Here is a 7,797-nt window from a genome sequence, read left to right as displayed (position 1 = left end):
GTGAGCACATAATATTTGACCATATTTAAAATTTTCTCATCTTCTATTATGTAAATATTATTAGGGGTTTAATCTACAGTTTTTAGCTTTGTTATACTTTTTTATAGGGTAAAAATTTAAAATAATTTAAAAGGGCAATTATTACTATTAATATTATCTTTATCTTTATCTTTATTTTAAAATAAAAAAAAAATTAAATATTTTTTTTAAATTTCGGGTGGAAAAGAAAAAGGAAAAGGGGAAGTATGGAATTAAAAAATAAAAATAAAGGAAGGTGAAAATTTTAAAAAATTAAAAGAAAGTGGGAAATAACAAAAAATAAAAGTAAAGGAATGTGGGAAATAAAAAAATGAGTAAAAGAAAGTTGAATTCTTTTAAATAAAGTAAGTGAACGTGGAATTTTATTAAAACAAAAGTAAAGAATGTGGGAATTAAAAAAATAAAGTAAAGGAAGGTGGAGAATATCTTTTTTTAAAAAGAAGGAAAATGGGAAGTGGAATTTTCTTAAAAATAATTAATTAAAAGAAAATCTGAAAGATTTCGAATTTTTTTCTATAAATAGAAGAGATAAATGGGAGAAGAGAAAGACACAAAGAGACAGATAGATAGAGATAGATAGAGAGAGAGAGAGAGAGAGAGAGCGATAGAGAGAGAGAATTGAGGGGAAACAATTCTTCTTCTGCGCTAAGAGAATTTCTACTCGTTTCATTCTTTCTTCCTCTTTCTTTCAAAAACTCCAGCAATTCATCAGCCTGTTTAAGACCCAAAAATACCACAAAATTCAAGCCTAAAAATACCATGTGAAGCTTCATTGGTAGTCATCTCTCTCACGCCAAAAACAAACAGCCTCACGAGGTACAGTCGAGTTTCGGCCCGGGATCGAATTTTAGAAGGTTCTTCGCTAGATTTTCTGTTTATTTGCCGATTTGCCCTTGGTTTGGTGTATTTGTTTTGCTCAGAATTCTTTTTGCATTAATCAAGTTCTGAAGAAAATATTTTCTTAAAGGTTCATTACTTATCCTCCCTTTGTTAATTATTTCATTGTTTGTGTGATGTTCTTATAGAGGTTCATGTGTCGTGTTGTTTTATTTATACACATTATCATGTTGTAGTTTCTTTTTACATGTTTCAAGCTATTTATCAATAGATTATTTGTATAGGATTTTATCTTAATGAGATTTGCTATTTAGAATTAAGAATGAAGATCTTGCCATATTAATGGGACATGCATTGGAGTTCAAGTGAACCAGAAAAGAGCTACGACATTAAATAGGAAAGAAAGAATTAGACATGGATCTGATTGAGTATAAATCTGCGAGGCCCAATAATTTTAGTCACTAGATTAATAATTATCCCATTCTTCCATAATAGATAAATATTTTCTAATTTCAAAGATAGAGTAGTAAGTTGTAAATATTTCTAAGTGTGGATAACTTGTCAATACTTTAAATAGCTAAAATATTTCCCAACTTCCAAATAACTTCCTTTCCATAAGCTCTTAGCCTTACAATAATTTCAAATTAGTTTAGGAAAATAATTCAAGTGTGCTAGTTTCTTTAGGCGCACTTTAAATAATTAAATATTATGGCTATGTGTACGGTTCCCGCGTCATAGCTGTGATACGTAACCCCAAATACAAGTGCACGTTCACGTGACTTGACCAATCAACTTCGAATAATAATAAATATATTATTGATTGTGTATACGTATGCGTGACATGATTCTTGACACGCCAAACAAAAATGAGTACACGTATGCGTGACTTATTTCAAGATAATTTTCATAAATCTAATCAAGCAATAAAAGCGGGCATAAGTAAAAGATGAGAACCAATAAAACACAGGTTATCCAAAAATAATATAAGCCAAATGTAGTCAATAAAGCGACCGTGCTAGAACCACGGGACTCGGGGAATGCCTTACACCTTCTCATCGGTCAACAGAATTCCTTACCCGAACTTTATTTTTGTAGACCAATAATAATAGAGTCAAACTTTCCTTTGACTATAGTTTCAAATAAAAGGTGACTTGGAACACCCAAAAAATCAATGCCAAGTGGCGACTCTATAAGTAAAATAATCCCTACTCAAATTTATCACTTTAATTGAAAAAACTCTTTAACCCACAATAATCCATGACATACATATCTTTTGCGGTAAAAAGCGGTGTGAAATCTCTGGAGACTCTGCTTGGGAACTTCAAGAATTAGAGCGTGTACATTGACTTCATTTGGCTTTATTAATTTTTGTATATATTGTGATTTATATGTGCTACTTGTCCACTTTTTACCGCTTTGATATTGTTGAACTGTACATATAAACTGTCTTCTCATGCACCCCTCTGAGTCTTTTGAATATAACCTTGGGAATCACAGATACATGCACCATTATTTTTTGAGATAAAGCCTGTGGGCCTGGGCTCCCATTGACGATTATTAGTCATCAATGTTTAAGAACGGGAAGGGTACAGTAGTTAAGACGGATAAGTATTGCTCCTGGTATGCTACCCTTTCCCAACTCGAGTTATTCGCTCCTTTTATGGCAAGTCTAGATACACCTCATCCCCTTGGATTTTTAAAACCTAGAAGAACAAGCAACATGCCCGGTTATCCCTAGTAGGATTGTTTTATTGCATCGTGTGCATTTGACTTAGCGAAACTCGGCACAGGGTCGGGTCCGTATAGGATAGGTACATTGTTGAGACCAATATGTTCATGTTATGTGCTATCTGTTGCATTAATTGGGAGTCTTGCATTTTGATCGGCTTTAGGATAAATCAGTTGAATGAATAAGAGAGAAATTATCCGATTTTTGTACAAATGTCCATTAAAAGAAAAATAAATTAAAAATAATATAAAATAAGGGGACGTTGTGGTCTGAATTGTATAAGAGTAAGAATTACCTTATTCTTGATCTTCCCGAACTACGCAAAATCTTATTCATGTTCCCACATGATACGTAGGCAACCAACATCAGGTTCGATCGAATGATTTTGAAAAAAGAAAAGTGAAAAAAATAGAGAAAAGAAAAAAAAAAGAAAGAGAAAAAGAGTGTGTTCATTCTAATGTGCTTGTTGTTTTGAAATAAAAGCTAGTTAAAGGTGGTCGATTTTTTGGTTTGCAGTGGTGAATCACGAAAAAAATCCAGGATCATTCTATCATCTTCTCAACTAAGGGAATAAGCACCGCTAATGTTGATCCAACTATGATCACGAAAAGGCAAGTACACAGTTTGGTGGTGAAAAATATAGGCAAATGTTTGTTGACTCTTACCAGGTTTGAGCAACAGGACATGCTTGGTGTGAGATGATCTATGATGATAGGGAGACATGTGAATGTTGCTATGAAATTTCTTATGCCGCCAGTCCTAAAATTCAATAGCCAATATTGGGAACGATTTGACCACAAAGTCGAAATTTGTTGATTCCAAAGCAATCAAAATTGTTGAATGCCTTGGAATGCTTATCTGCAAGTCCATGGATAGGATTTCGCTTAGTAACTGAAAAGTCACTCCCTTTTCGCCCGGGTAGGAGTCATAGTAGCTTATTTTGTCATGTTTTCTTCATCTTTTTGTGTTATCAGACCCTTCCTTTCTTTATTCAATAAAATACAGTCAGTCATATTGTGTCCATTTTATGCATAGTTCTTTATCCGCTAGTTCTAGTGACATGACATACATGCAGAATTTTTGGCCAGATTTTAGAACATTGATCTAGTCATGAATTTGATAACTAAAAGAAAATGATACTTTTGAGGATGAATAAAGAGTTGAAACACTTCGAAAATAAGTATAAGCCAAGTATACGTGGAACTAAAGCATTCATACCTATGGAGGTTAAAGATCTCTACCTATAAATTATTGTGAAGATCAGGCTTAAGGATGATCAGATGGGTTGAAGTCTGTTTAGCACTAAAAGATAGAAAGTGTGTTTCAAAAGAAGATGCAATATAAATAATTTGAAACGAATCAATCAGTATCAAAATGCACACTTCCACATCAAGAAAGAAAGGTCACCCAAATTGACAGGGGTGATTCCCTGCGAGAAAATTATTACTCATACAGCTTTACACTGGACAAGACTAGAAGACAGCATGTTTATAAATGTTATGATTATGAAGAGATAATATGTTTGGCGTTCTCGAGGCTAGGAGACTTTTTTTCCTAGTACCCACTCATTTTATACCACTTGTTACCCCTTTTGAGCCTATGTTATAATCTTTGACTCCCCTCTCTTGGAATCAAGTCTAGCGTCAAAAGTCCAAAAAATAATAGTCTAAGGTCCATGCACCTAGAACATAAGAGCTGGGTCATTTTGCAAAAAAAGAAAAAAAAGAAAGTAAGATGAAAAAAGAAATAGTTAGGATTTGAACGTAGGCAACTCTATACTAGGGTTCAGTCTAATGAAATCAAAAATAAAAATCTCCCAGTATCTGAAACTGGGGCAGAAGTTAATTTTATGTTATAATGATGAGTCGATTCCAAGAGTTGTAAGATATAACCCTTTATCTTGAATCTATTTTAAGCCTTTATGCAGCCATTTCTTTTTAACCATATCAAAAGCCTTCCAAATAAAGATCTTCTGATAAACCTTCAAGAATACCAAGAGACGCATTGCAATGAGCAACCATTGTCATACGACATAGAACACTATCAAGTTGCTCACACAAGAAAGCAAAAAAAAAAAAAGTAAAAAGAAATGAGAGAGCCTTACTAGTGAAAACCTTCACGGGCACTTAAGGCGACGGTAAGTAGAGATAAATAAATGAGACAGACATGTTGGTGAAAACCCCTCGGGGAACCACTAGTCGAAGGTGAGACGTGAGTCTGATGCAAAATAATTGGCATAAAGATGCTCAGTTTCAAAGCTCGAAGGAATGACAAGAGGAAAGGTTAGATTGGTCTGAAAGATGAGGCCGTTAAGTCCAAAATGCATGTCATGATCACTAAGGCTGGCTACCACACTCACATGCCCTCTTTTCCCTTCCTTTCCCATAAAGGTTTGCATCTCTTGTTAACAATAACTTCCTTTTATTTGTGCATAGATTTGTGTTTTTGCTTTTGGGTCAGTCCTCATCAAAACACGCAAGAAATGATTTCAAAATCTGCTACCAACTTTTCAGTTGCACAAAGTAAATTTTGGCTAGAACGTTCAAGATAACGCTTTTCGGGAGCAACATGCACTCAGTTGTTACAATTAACATATCTTGAGGATTCGCGCAATACAAAGGTTCCTCCCAAAAAATACTCCTATTGGCCTACTTGTCAAAAGCAAGCAAAGAAAAGACCGCAAGATTAATCATGGATTTCTTGTAGTATCGAACAAAGCTTATGGTGTATGCACAACATACAAAAGGCACATAGCCAGTTGAGATTCGTTCTAATAGACAAATTGCTTTAGAACAAAAGTCATGCAAGATATCAGAAAAATGGTTAAAAATGTGTGTTCCTTTCTGAAAAAGGCAGATTGAGCCACAAACACAATCAGAGTTGATGCAGAGAGAAAAAGTCTCTTGAAAACAACAATTGAGTCTACCAGCAGTGGAGACAACTACCACTACAGTCAGTCTTCCAAAAGCAAATGGGCATAAAACTAAGCTCCCAAAGACATCATGGCCACAAACCGACCACCACTTTTAAAACTCACAATTTTTCTTTGTTTGAAGCAAGAACGAAGCAGTGCAGAATGACAATTCTTAAAGGATGAATGGCATCAAAGGTAAGTTTCCTCAAAATATTCTCTTTCCTTTATTTTTAGCATGTATCACTACCGCTCATACCTCTTATTTTCGGAGCTTAATTCAGGTAGAACTGTTTCGCCTAGGGGGATCCAGCTCATAGTTTCGGGTAGAAGTGGTCTTCGCATAGGTTGGTTTACGTAGCTTAACTCAGGTAGAACCATTTCGCCTAGGGGAATCCAACTTATAGTTCCGGGTAGAAGTAATCTTCGCTTAGGTTGTTTACATAGCTTAACTGAGGTAAAGCCTTTTCGCCTAAAGGGACCCAACTTATATTTCCGACTAAAAGTACTTTTCACTCAGGTTGTTTTACATAGCTTAACTCAAGTAGAACCTTTTATCCTAGAGATACTCGACACTTTTTGAATAATACAGGGCGCCAACACCTAGTTATATTTCCTTCTCAGTAATATAGAGTACCAGCCCCTGGTTACATTCTTTTCAGTAATACATGGTACCAACTCCTGGTTACAGTCCTTCTCAGTAATACAGGTTGCCAACCCCTGGTTACATTCCTTCCTAGTAATACAGGGTGCCAACCCTTGGTTGCATTCCTTACTAGTAATACAAGGCACCAACCCCTAGTTACATTCATTTTTAGTAATACAGGGCGTCAATCCCTGGTTACATTTCTGTCACGACCTTATTCTCTCTCTGTAAGATATTGTGACGGCACCTAGTCTCTAAGACTAGGTAAGCCTAACAAAAATGCGGAAATTACAAAATAGAAGTAAAGCTAAACAAATAATTGCAATAGATAGCTAAATAACTGATAACAATACCGCTCGGTATTTACAATAATCAACACTCTAGTAATACACAGTACTCCCAAAACCCGAAACATCATAAGTCACAAGCTACAGAAGGAAACTAGTATCTCTATACACCAGAGTCTAATAAAAGAAGTACGAAAGGTAAATGACATAGGAAAGAATAGAGGGGGACTCTGAGTCTGCGGAAGCGAAAAATGTACCTTGAAGTCTCCGTGCAACAGCAAACACTCTCAGCTAATAGCCGGGCTGATAAGAAATACCTGAATCTGCACACAAAACATATGCAGAAGAGTAACATGAGTACACCACAACGGTACCTAGTAAGTGCCAAGCCTAACCTCGGTAGATTAGTGATGAGGTCAGGTCCAGGCCCTACTGGGATATAATAATAAGACATATGCTATAATAAAAATGAAGTAAAACGGAGAATACAACAACAAGTATTCACAAAGCAATAACAAAACCGCACAATGATATAACAACAAGGGCGCTCCCGAGATATCGTCTCGTAGTCCTAAAAGTAAATATACAGGGAGAACTCCCGAGGTACCGCATCGTAGTCTCAGAAGTAAATATGCAGGGAGAACTCCCGAGGAACCACCTCGTAGTCTCAAAAGTAAATGTGCAGGAAGAACTTTCGAGGAACCACCTCGTAGTCTCAAAAGTAAATATGCAGGGAGAACTCCCGAGGAACCGCCTTGTAGTCTCAAAAGTAAATGTGCAGGGAGAACTCTCGAGGAACCGCCTTGTAGTCTCAAAAGTAAACACAAAACTTAAACCGATAAATACAACAGTTAACAGCGAGAATGCTACAGTATGATTGATAAATATCAAGGGAAAACAGGAAATCAATTAGGCATGTTGCACAAAGTTCAAATAAGCAGTTAAAACACGTAGACATGGGATATTAGACTAAACAGAGTAACTACACATACTGGTATAACTGAATTAAAATGAAAACAAATTACTACTTAGTGAAAAATCCGATTTTTACAACAAATAGCCTGTGTACGCACTCGTTACCTCATGCACACAACGCTCACATATCACAACAGTACCAAATCCTAAGGGGATTTCCCTCACACAAGGTTAGGCAAGCCAATTATCTCAAACCAAGCTCAATCAACCAGTAACAATGCCTTTTCCATTAATATCCGACTCCAGAATGGCCCAAATATAGCCAAAATCAATTACATACCATAAATACAACTATAAGAAATTAATCTAATTAATAAAATCAAAGCTAAAGAAAGAAATTAAAAAATCACCCCAAAAGTTCTCTCCGGGCCCA

The 7,797-nt window shown here is 35.6% G+C and overlaps 1 long non-coding RNA gene across 1 annotated transcript; it reads left to right on the top strand.

Moving 5' to 3' along the window:
* The first annotated feature begins 571 nt into the window (after positions 1 to 571).
* Positions 572 to 3,617, top strand: LOC138899598 (uncharacterized). The gene is made up of 2 exons (XR_011411333.1): positions 572 to 855; positions 3,122 to 3,617. It is a non-coding gene; the product is annotated as an uncharacterized lncRNA (long non-coding RNA).
* Positions 3,618 to 7,797: the final 4,180 nt, after the last annotated feature.

Source organism: Nicotiana tomentosiformis, chromosome 9, assembly GCF_000390325.3.
Source record: "Nicotiana tomentosiformis chromosome 9, ASM39032v3, whole genome shotgun sequence".
NCBI lineage: Eukaryota > Viridiplantae > Streptophyta > Magnoliopsida > Solanales > Solanaceae > Nicotiana > Nicotiana tomentosiformis.
The sequence above is the reverse complement of the archived record's forward strand: the minus strand, read 5'-3'. Positions and strand labels throughout refer to the sequence as shown.